The 12,496-nt window shown below is 36.6% G+C and overlaps 1 protein-coding gene and 1 pseudogene across 5 annotated transcripts in view; one reads left to right on the top strand and one right to left on the bottom strand.

The window, feature by feature from the left end:
* The window catches only part of Dph6 (diphthamine biosynthesis 6), a 175,701-nt gene that overhangs the window by 108,966 nt on the left and 54,239 nt on the right, over positions 1 to 12,496 (top strand). The gene's annotated exons all lie outside the window — the stretch shown is intronic.
* LOC113186228 (small nucleolar RNA U13) lies at positions 75 to 185 on the bottom strand (annotated as a pseudogene).

Below are 12,496 nucleotides of genomic sequence, written 5' to 3'. Positions count from 1 at the left end.
TCTTAACACTAAATATAATATCAATACCATTAAATTTGATAGTATATAATTTCTTTTTTTCTCCCCCCACCCCACATCAAACAGGCAGTGTACCAACACTATAACAAGGTTTGAGGGAGGCAATCTAACACAATGGTGTAAAACCCCAAAACCCAATCATCACCTTTATGAACATGCAAAAGCATTGACAGCACATATTCCTAAAGGTTCTTAGGGGTATACATAACTTAATCCCATTTAGGCAAATTAAGACCTCTCTAAACACAAAAACAAGTGTCCTATCAAACCCTGTAATTTCTGCCAAAAAGTGTTACCAAGTCTGCTATTTTTATCAGCCCTATGGGTTCATAATACATCTACAGAACCAGAAAGCCTAATTTTAGAGAAAAGGGTATGTATCAAAATAGATTAATAAATGGGGTTGAGGGGAATTATAAAAGATGGATGGAAAGGTACTTTAATTAAAGTTCTATGGAAGGGCTGTGGCTGTGGCTCTGTGATAGAGCGCTCGCCCAGCATGTGTGAGGCACTGGGTTTAATCCTCAGCACCACATACAAAAATAAATAAACAAAATAAAGGTATTATAAAAAAGAAATTCTTCAAAAAAAAGTTTTAAGGAGAGATATAATCATGTGATCCCCATACCAGAGCCTCCAAGCTTGGAGATACTCTTAGGTATCCCTTACAGATATTAACTAATATTAAGAAAACACTTTGGGTCTGTTTTCTCTAGAGAAGGGAAATAGGTGATGTAGAAGCTCCACCTAAAAAGATTCCACCTGGATAACAAAATGACAGTACTGCTTAATAATTCGACTGTATTAGGTTAGTTCACTGTAGGTAGTTTAGTGCTCATAGTAACCACTCAGTTCTTGTGGTTCATAGACTATATTTACTATTCTGATCATTTTTCTGATAACTACTGTGAATGGATTATCTAAGTGCGGAATACCAAATAGTAGAGTTTTTACACTCTTTGTGAGAATAATCAAAACAATGTCACTAAGACATCTACCTAGTTAGAATAAAAGGTAAATATCTGCTGTCTACCATTGTGTGATCTCCTTCAAATAGGATATATAAATGTGAATGGAATTCAGATTTCATTTAAGAAAATTAGAAGATCACCCTTGAGGGATAGATTTGGATATAGCTTAATGAATAGACATTACTAATAACTCCTCTATGGAGTTGTGCAAAATATGTTTATGGAAAAACCTATGATATCCAAGCAAAGTTATATTCCATATACCAAATGGCAGTCTTTGGAACATATTTTTTAGGGGTATGTGTATAAAAACTATTTTCCTAAATTGCATAAATTTTACTAGCATATTGTGGTAATAACCCATGGAGTGGCTTAACCAATGTCTTCCCTGTTGTCTGGTATTCTGTAGAAATTTTTGGTACTAGTCTTGGTGATTCGAGTACTACATCAGAACAAATCAATATTCCTTTGAAAGCTCATCATGATGAAAAAGACTTACTAATTCAAACAGAGACACTAGAGGGAGCTCTCTTCCAGGAGACTGGCCACATTTGGAGATGACCCTAGAGGGACAAGAAAGCTTTAAATGACTACACTAATAGAATATTTACTTAAATGGGACATCATATCAGTCAACAGTTCAAGAAGAGGGATATTATCCTTACCCAGAGAAGACTATTGAATATTCTAATCACTGGTGAAATTATTAAATAATGATGGCTGGGAGTCTGGCCCGAACCAAACAAGGATACCCACTTACGGAAATACTATAGTTACCCTAAATTATGATTGGACATTACTGGACAGTGTGGCCTTAATAGTTGTTCACGAATGGTTCAGGTATTATTATTAAAAGGATAATTTGTCCTCGCGAAACACTGATCAAAATTGGACAAGACCAAAGGAAGAGCACTTATTGTCTTGAAGGGAGCTTGTTGGCACAATGGCATCTAGACACCAATAACTGTTAAAACCTATACTGTGATATTTGGTATATAGTTATGTCCTCAAACAAGATGAGATCTAGAATTTATTGATAATGATAATCTCTGGGCACTATGCATGACACTGTGAATGTGAAGTTCGAAATGGAGAATGATGCTGTAATTCTAATTGAATGTATGGGCTAATATTAGCAAGAATATAGGCAATGTGGTAGAGAAGGTCCTGTAGAGCTCTTCTGATTGTCCTGAATCTCTGCCTGTTTTGCTGTGTTGTTTGATTACTTCTATTCTTGGGATTCTCATTAGTGCTGATACTATATAAATTTTCTGATTTTCTCTGAGTTATTATTTGACAATCTAATATTTTGGCTTAACTCAATTTCTTCTTCATTTTGTATTGCATTACATATGTGGGTTTGGGGGAAAAATATTTTAATGTTTTTGAATTTAGCACTTTCTGAGTAAATTTTACAGAAACTTTGGATCCAGACTAAAACTGCAACCTTTAGAAATTAATAGATGACTGAATAGATATTGGGAACACCAAAGAGTTTACCTCTAGCAACATGTGTTTACATTTCAAGTCAGGGATGAAATCAGAATCTTGGAGACATCTCCAGGGTTGTAAACCTGGATTCACTGTTTTTTTGCCCACCCATCCCCACGAAATATTTGTTTACATTCCAAAATGTGAAGGCACAGTCCTTCTCCTTACTTTTAAAGAAAATTATCTCCAAAGGGAACAGGAACTCCTTACAAAGTGTAAAATAAATTATTTACAAGACTTTATCTCATCCTCATTACTTCAGTCCTGGGGTAATGACAAGGAAACAAAAAAGTCAGGATATTATTACTTACTATTTGTAAGAGATAGAAATAATAATTTTCCTCTTTCTTACCATAGCTATCCTAGTAATGGAAACTTGTACTCATCATGGTTTTATTTTGGAATTTGCTAATGACTAATGATGTTGATGATGTTGAGCATCTCCTCATGTACTTATTGCCATTTGTATGTCATCTTTGCAGTAGTGACAATTCCAGTCTTTCACCATTGTGTAAAATTGAATTGTTTTTTCACTCCTGTATACAGTTGAGATATTCTTTTTTATATATATTCTTGAAATGAATCTATTATCAGATGTGTGATTTGTAAATATTTTCTTCCATTCTGATATTCTCTTCAGCTTCTGTGTGTACCTTGAAGTTCAAAAGTTCTTAATTTTAAGAGTTTAATTTGTTGATTCATCATCAGTGTCGAATAAAATGATAGTTATAGGTATAATTCTCATAAGAAATGTTTCAGTAAGCCTTAAAATGACTTTTGCTATAAATATTTTGTAGACAAATGTTACATTTTGTTACCTCTTACTGAAAACACACTACTCAAAACAGAAAGGCATGAAATAATGTGCATTTGATTATGTTTACAGAGTCTGTGGATCTGGAATCTAGAAGGGACAAAGTGCTTTTTTTTTCTCCTTGACACTTGGGGTACCAATTGGGAATTATTGGACAACTCGGGGTGACCTAAATGACTGGCTGATGCAATCATCTGGATACTTCATCATTTACATATTTAGTGCTTGGCATCAACTGTGCCTTGTGAGCGAAGGGCCTACACCAGGCTAAATTAATGTGCTCAGTATTGCTAACATCATGGTATCTGTAAGGTATTCTTATTTGTTACATGTTAACCCAGAGTACCAAAAAGTTTTTCTTCTGCAAACAGCCACAAACCCACTCAGTTTCAAGGAGAGGATCATAAATTTCATTTCTCATTGTGATAAGTTTCATATAATTTGTGAACATTTTTGTTTCAAATCTCTATCAAATTGAAGTAATTCTCATCTATAAATATCTTTGAGAAATAAATTATATTTGTAGAATTCTATTAAGTTATTTTTCTTTCTGTAATCATTTTGACTGTATTTCTGGAATGTCACAATTGGTTGTGGTTTTTATACATTGCTTATACATTTTACTAGTACTCTGTTTAGGATTTTTATTTGTATTTTCATAAGATGGATCAATCTATAATTTTGCTTTCCTAGTAGTGACAGGTCTGGATAGTAAGACTTGTAAAACAAGCTTTAAAGTAGTTCCTCCTTTTCTGTTGTCTAAAGGGTGTTTGTAAGAGATCGGTATTAATTTTTTCTTAATGTTTGGAAGTATTTATTGCTTAAGCCATATGGACATGACGATTTCCTTTGGGGAAGGATTTTATTGGATGTTCCATTGCTGTGTTATATTTGACTATTAAGATTTTTTATTTGCTAATGTTTTTCTCTGAATTATTGGTAAGTTTTGGAAATTATGGATTATTACTTCCTAATGTCTTCTTATTGTTTTTTTATTATTTCTAGGATCAGTAATGATGTTATTCTTTCATTCCAATGAGTAATTAGTTCCTTTCCTCCACTTTATCAGTATTGTAAACGTTTGATTTTATTAGTCCTTTGGTTTCCTTGGTAGTCTATATTACCTATTGATTTTCTATTTCATTAATTTATACTGCTTTATTTCCTTACTTATACTTTCTTTTTTTTGTATCTTTTTTTTTATTGTTGGTCATTCAAAACATTACATAGTTCTTAATACATCATATTTCACAGTTTGATTCAAGTGGGTTATGAACTCCCAATTTTACCCCGTATACAGATTGCTGAATCACATCAGTTACCCTTCCATTGATTGACATATTGCCTTTCTAGTGTCTGATGTATTCTGCTGTCTGTCCTATTCTCTACTATACCCCCTCCCCTCCCCTCCCCTCCCCTTTTCTCTCTCTACCCCTTCTACTGTAAATCATTTCTTCCATTTGTATTATCTTGTCTTACCCCTCCATTCCTCTTATATGTCATTTTGTATAACCCTGAGGATCGCCTTCCATTTCCATGCGATTTCCCTTCTCACTCCCTTTCCCTCCCACCTCTCATCCCTGTTTAATGTAAATCTTCTTCTCAAGCTCTTCGTCCCTACCCTGTCCTTGTTTACTCCCCTTATATCAAAGGAGTCATTTGGCATTTGTTTTTTAAAGATTGACTAGCTTCACTTAGCATAATCTGCTCTAATGCCATCCATTTCCGTCCGAATTCTATGATTTTGTCGTTTTTTAATGCAGAGTAATACTCCATTGTGTATAAATGCCACATTTTCTTTATCCATTCATCTACTGAAGGGCATCTAGGCTGATTCCACAATCTTGCTATCGTGAATTGTGCTGCTATGAACATCAATGTAGCAGTGTCCCTGTAGCATGCTCTTATTAGGTCTTTAGGGAATAGACCAAGAAGGGGAATAGCTGGGTCAAATGGTGGTGCCATTCCCAGCTTTCCAAGAAATCTCCATACTGCTTTCCAAATTGGCTGCACCAATTTGCAGTCCCACCAGCAATGAACAAGAGTGCCCTTTTCCCCGCATCCTCTCCAGCACTTATTGTTGTTTGACTTCCTAATGGCTGCCAATCTTAGTGGAGTGAGATGGTATCTTAGGGTAGTTTTGATTTGCATTTCTCTGACTGCTAGCGATGGTGAGCATTTTTTCATGTACTTATTGATTGATTGTATGTCCTCCTCTGAGAAGTGTCTGTTCAGGTCCTTGGCCCATTTATTGATTGGGTTATTTGTTATCTTATTGTCTAATTTTTTGAGTTCTTTGTATATTCCGGTTATTAGGGCTCTATCTGAAGTGTGTGGACTAAAGATTTGTTCCCAGGATGTAGGCTCCCTGTTTATCTCTCTTATTGTTTCTTTTGCTGAGAAAAAACTTTTTAGTTTGAGTAAGTCCCATTTGTTGATTCTAGTTGTTAACTCTTGCGCTATGGGTGTCCTATTGAGGAATTTGGAGCCCGATCCCACAGTATGTAGATCATAGCCAACTTTTTCTTCTATCAGATGCCGTGTCTCTGATTTAATATCAAGCTCCTTGATCCATTTTGAGTTAACTTTTGTGCATGGCAAGAGACAGGGATTCAGATTCATTTTGATGCAAATGGATTTCCAGTTTTCCCAGCACCATTTGTTGAATATGCTATCCTTCCTCCATTGCATGCTTTTAGCCCCTTTATCAAATATAAGATAGTTGTAGTTTTGTGGATTGGTTACTGTGTCCTCTATTCTGTACCATTGGTCCACCCGCCTGTTTTGGTACCAGTACCATGCTGTTTTTGTTACTATTGCTCTGTAGTATAGTTTGAAGTCTGGTATCGCTATACCGCCTGATTCACACTTCCTGCTTAGCATTGTTTTTGGTATTCTGGGTCTTTTATTATTCCATATGAATTTCATGATTGTTTTATCTATTTCTACAAGAAATGCTGTTGGGATTTTGATTGGCATTGCATTGAACTTATAGAGAACTTTTGGTAATATCGCCATTTTCATGATGTTAGTTCTGTCTATCCATGAGCAGGGTATATTTTTCCATCTTCTAAGGTCTTCTTCTATATCTTTCTTTAGGGTTCTGTAATTTTCATTGTATAAATCTTTCACCTCTTTTGTTAGGTTGATTCCCAAGTATTTTATTTTTTGGGGGGATATTGTGAATGGAGTAGTTGTCCTCATTTCCATTTCAGAGGATTTGTCGCTGATATACAGGAATGCCTTTGATTTATGCGTGTTGATCTTATATCCTGCCACTTTGCTGAATTCATTTATTAGCTCTAATAGCTTCTTTGTAGACCCTTTTGGGTCTGCTAGGTATAGAATCATATCATCTGCAAATAGTGATAATTTAAGTTCTTCTTTTCCTATTTTTATGCCTTTAATTTCTTTCGTCTGTCTAATTGCTCTGGCCAGTGTTTCGAGGCCTATGTTGAACAGAAGTGGTGAGAGAGGGCGTCCCTGTCTTGTACCAGATCTTAGAGGAAATGCCTTCAATTTTTCTCCATTCAGAATGATGCTGGCCTGTGGCTTATCATAGATTGCTTTTACAATGTTGAGGTATGATCCAGTTATCTCTAATTTTTCTAGAGTTTTGAACATAAAGGGATGCTGTACTTTGTCAAATGCTTTTTCTGCATCTATCGAGATGATCATATGGTTCTTATTTTTAAGTCTATTGATGTGGTGAATAACATTTATTGATTTCCGTGTATTGAACCAGCCTTGCATCCCAGGGATGAATCCTACTTGATCATGGTGTATAATTTTTTTGATATGTATTTGAATCCGATTTGCCAGAATTTTATTGAGGATTTTTGCGTCAAGGTTCATTAGAGATATTGGTCTGTAGTTTTCTTTCTTTGAAGTGTCTTTGTCTGGTTTCGGAATCAGGGTGATGTTGGCCTCGTAGAATGAATTTGGAAGTTCTCCCTCTTTTTCTATTTCCTGAAATAGCTTGAAAAGTATTGGTGTTAGTTCCTCTTTAAAGGTTTTGTAAAACTCTGCTGTATACCCATCCGGTCCTGGGCTTTTCTTAGTTGGTAATCTTTTGATGGTTTCTTCTATTTCCTCTGTTGTTATTGGTCTGTTTACGTTGTCTATATCCTCCTGACTCAATCTGGGCAGATCATAAGACTTAAGGAATTTATCTATGCCTTCACTATCTTCTATTTTATTGGAGTATAAGGATTCAAAATAATTTCTGATTATCTTCTGTATTTCTGAAGTGTCTGTTGTGATATAGCCTTTTTCATCCCGTATGCTAGTAATTTGGGTTCTCTCTCTTCTTCTCTTCGTTATCATGGCTAAGGGTCTGTCAATTTTATTTATTTTTTCAAAGAACCAACTTTTAGTTTTGTCAATTTTTTCAATTGTTTCTATTGTTTCAATTTCATTAATTTCAGCTCTGATTTTAATTATTTCTTGCCTTCTACTTCTTTTGCTGTTGTTTTGCTCTTCTTTTTCTAGGATTTTGAGATGAAGTATGAGATCATTTATTTGTTGGTTTTTTCCTTTTTTGAGGAATGAACTCCAAGCAATGAATTTTCCTCTTAGAACTGCTTTCAATGTGTCCCATAGATTCCGATATGTTGTGTCTGTGTTTTCATTTAACTCTAGGAAGTTTTTAATTTCCTCCTTGATGTCTTCTAAAACCCATTGATCATTCAGCAACCTATTGTTCATTCTCCAAGTGATGCTTGATTTTTCCTTCCTTCTTTTATCATTGATTTTCAGTTTCATTCCATTATGATCAGATAAGATGCATGTTATTATCTCTACCCCTTTATATTGTCTAAGAGTTGCCCTGTGACATAATATATGGTCTATTTTTGAGAAGGTTCCATGTGCTGCTGAGAAAAAAGTGTAACTACTTAATTTTGGGTGGTATAGTCTATATATGTCAATTAAGTCTAGGTTGTTAATTGTGTTATTGAGTTCTATAGTTTCCTTATTTAACTTTTGTTTGGAAGATCTGTCCAGTGGTGAGAGAGGTGTTTTGAAGACTCCCATGATTATTGTATGGTGGTCTATTAGACTCTTGAACTTGAGAAAAGTTTGCTTGATGAACACAGCTGCACCATTATTTGAGGCATATATATTTATGATTGTTATGTCTTGTTGGTGTATGGTTCCCTTGAGCAGTATGAAGTGTCCTTCTTTATCCCTTTTGATTAACTTTGGCTTGAAATCTATTTTATTAGATATGAGTATGGCCACTCCTGCTTGTATCCGCAGTCCATATGAGTGGTATGATTTTTCCCAACCTTTCACCTTCAGTCTATGGATATCTTTTCCTATCAGATGCGTCTCCTGTAGGCAGCATATTGTTGGGTCTTGTTTTGTGATCCATTCTACCAGCCTGTGTCTCTTAATTGGTGAGTTTAAGCCATTAACATTTAGGGTTATTATTGAGATATGGTTTGTTCTTCTAGCCATATTTGTTTATTGATGTTACTAAACCTGATTTGTTATCCTCTTTGACTACTTTCCCCCCTTTACTGTCCTACCTCCCATTGTTGGTTTTCAATGTTATTTTCCATTTCCTCTTCCTGTAATGTTTTGCCAAGGATTTTTTGAAGAGATGATTTTCTAGCTGCGAATTCTTTTAACTTTTGTTTATCGTGGAAGGTTTTAATTTCATCTTCAATCCTGAAGCTTAATTTCACCGGATACACGATTCTTGGTTGGAACCCATTTTCTTTCAGTGTTTGAAATATGTTATTCCAGGATCTTCTAGCTTTCAGAGTCTGTGTTGAGAGATCAGCTGTTATCCCGATTGGTTTACCCCTAAATGTAATCTGCTTTCTTTCTCTTGCAGCTTTTAAAATTCTCTCCTTATTCTGTATGTTGGACATCTTCATTATAATGTGTCTAGGTGTGGATCTCTTATGATTTTGCACATTCGGCGTCCTGTAGGCTTCTAGGATTTGGGATTCTGTCTCATTCTTCAAGTCTGGGAAGTTTTCTCGTATTATTTCACTGAATAGACTGTTTATTCCTTTGGTATGGAGCTCTGTGCCTTCCTGTATCCCAATGACTCTTAAATTTGGTCTTTTGATATTGTCCCATAATTCTTGGATGTTCTGCTCATGGTTTCTTAGCAGACTTGCTGAGCTGTCTATGTTCTTTTCCAGTTGAAATACTTTGTATTCATTGTCTGATGTTCTCTCTTCTAAGTGATCTACTGTGCTGGTAGTATTCTCAATTGAGTTTTTAAGTTGGTTTATTGTTTCCTGCATTTCTAGGATTTCTGTTTGTTTGTTTTTTATTACCTCTATCTCCCTGTGAAATTGATCTTTTACTTCCTGGATTTGTTTGTCAATGTGATCTTTCATTGTCTGATTTTGCTGTCTCATGTCTTCTTTGAGACTCCAGATCATCTGAAGCAAAAATATCCTGAACTCTTTATCTGACATTCCATCTGTTGCAGCTATTACCTCTTCTAAAGTTGAGTTGAACTGCATTGCTTGTGGTCCTTTCTTTCCTTGTCTTTTCATACTGCTCGCGTTTCTTTCTGCTTGGTGCAACTGTTGTGTTTTTGAAATTTACCCCCTATTTATCTATATTGCTCTTGTATAGTTGGGAAGTCTCCTTTGCAGGGCGGGTAGTGGCTGTGCTCCTCCTCTAATTCGGGTGGTCTGTCTACCACGCTGATCGGTCGCAGGTCTGCTGGCGGGTCCCTTGGCCTGCTCTGGGCGCAGGTGGAAGCTCCAATCTGCCCCCACAGCACCCAGCAGGACCCTGACTGAGAAGCAGTCGCCGCCGGTTCCCTAGCCTTGGGCCAAAGCAGCTTAGGTAGCCAGAACCCCGCCTCTCCGATCCTGATACACTCTCCGCTGGGAGCTGGCTCCAGCGAGCGACCCCCACGGGTTCCCCAGCCCCAGGCCAAAACTGTTCTGGGAGTCAGAACCCAGTCGCCCCAAGGTCAGCACACACTCCACTTAGAGCCAGCCTCCACCGGCAGTCTCCACAGTTTCCTCAGACCTGGGCCAGGTTAGCCTCAGCAACCAGAATCCAGCTGCTCAGTGCCCGGCGCACGCCTTTCCACGCAGGAGACTCTAGGAGTATTCTCCACAAGATCCCCAGTCCCAAGCCTGAGCAAGAAATCTGTCTGCTAGACTCAGGCAAATACCAGCCTGAAATCACCTGTTCCGTAGCTTAATGACCTGAGATCAGTAGAACATGGGGATGATTACATCATCTCTCCGAAATGGCGGCTACTGTCCTCCTCTGTGGTCCGACGGGTGTCTGGAACCAAACTGGACCGCTTCTCTCCTCTGTCTCAAGGCCGGAACTCAGCACTAAGCACTGCCAATGTACCACTGGCGGGAGCCCCCTGAATCCGTATCGCTGCTCCCCCGCTCTGGCACCTTGCCGCTCCCCAGCGCGCGCCACAGACTCTAGCCGCGGGGAGATCACCTATCAGGCTATGTCTCTGGTGGGAGCCGTAGCTGGGAGTTCCGTGCGGTGGGTCCCGCACCCCTCCTGATTCCCCTGTGCGGGCAGGGCTGTCCGAAGTGCCCCTTCCTTATACTTTCAATGGCTTTAATATGCTATTGTTTTCTAATTTCTTGATGCGTGCATAGATGTTAAATTTCATGCTTGTTTTCTAATGTATGTATTTAAACCTATATGTTTCCTCTAATTGCAGGTATAGTTCTATTTTTATTTATACTTAGTTCAAAGTACATTCTTTATCCAGTGCATGAGTTATTTAGAAATGTGTTTCTTAATTTCCAAACAAGAGTCTTCTCTTTTGAAGTTGGTTTCTAGCACAATCGCATTTTGGTCAGATAGTACACTTGAAATTCGTTTCATTTCTTTAAAACTTTAAGTGACTGCTCAAACTTTTGAGCATTTTGAATGGATACTCAAAAAGGTCAATTTTGTTAAAATGCTTCATGTGCACTAGAAAATTATGCTTTTTCTGCTATTTTGAGGTACAGTGCAATATACTTAGAAATAAAATGAAGCTCTCTATGCATGTTGTTCAGATCGCATATGTTTTTTTCCTTGTCTTATTACCAATTGAAAGAGTTATATTTAAACCTTATACCATGATATAATGAGTTTTTCATTTATCTTTGTATTTCTATCATTTTGCTTAATGTATTTCAAAGTTGTGCTATTAGTTGCATGTAGATTTACGTTATTATGTACTTCTCTTTGTGTAATGCTTTATTGTTATGAAATGTCTCATTTCTAATAATGCTTTTGCCTTAGTTTGTTTGATATTGATTTCTAAGCTAGCTTTCCATTGGTTTCTTTTTGTATAATTTAGTTATTTCATCCTTAAAACTTTTTTGTCCTATGTTCTTGCAGTCACATATAGTTGCTTTTTTAACTATTACATATGGAATTTTATTGGTTCTTTTAAGTTATACATAACATTAGGATTCATTTTGATAGACTTATAACAACATGGAATGTAGTTTGTTCTGATTAAATGCCTTGTACTTCCTCTTCCCCTCCCTTTCTCCCTCCACCTGTTCCCATCACTCTACTGATCTTTCTGCTATTTACTTAGTTTTTTTTTTTTAATTAATGTCTTGTGAATATACTTGATGGAGAGTTTCACTGTGATATATTCATATATGTAATAGGAGAATTAAGTCAGATTCATTCCAAATTTCTTTCCTTATCCCATCCCTCTTCCCTCCCTTTTCATCCCCTTTTTATACTATACTGATCTTTCTTCTATTTTGGATTAGCTTCCACATATCAGAGATAACATTCCACCTTTGACATTTTGGAACTGGCCTATTTCACTTAACATGAAAATCTCTATTTCCATCCATTTACCAGCAAATACTATAATGTTATTTTTCTTTATGGCTGAGTAATAGTCCACTATGTTTATATGCCACAGTTTCTTTATCCATTCATCTGTTGAAGGGCATCTAGATTGTTGCCATAGCTAGGCCATTGTGAATTGTGCTGCTATTAACACTAACATTGCTGTGTCACTGTAGCATGATGATTTTAAATCTTTTGGATATATACTGAGGGATAGCTGGGTTTTATGGTGGTTCTATTCTTAGTTTTTTGAGGAATATCTATACAGCTTTCCAGGTGGTTGGAATAATTTGTAGTTCCACCAACAATATGTGAGTGTACCTTTTTCCCCACATCCTCACCATAATATCATTGCTTGATGCCAATCTGTTTAAATTTTATA

Source organism: Urocitellus parryii, chromosome 6, assembly GCF_045843805.1.
Source record: "Urocitellus parryii isolate mUroPar1 chromosome 6, mUroPar1.hap1, whole genome shotgun sequence".
Classification (NCBI taxonomy): domain Eukaryota; kingdom Metazoa; phylum Chordata; class Mammalia; order Rodentia; family Sciuridae; genus Urocitellus; species Urocitellus parryii.
This window is presented reverse-complemented; position numbering and strand designations above follow the sequence as displayed.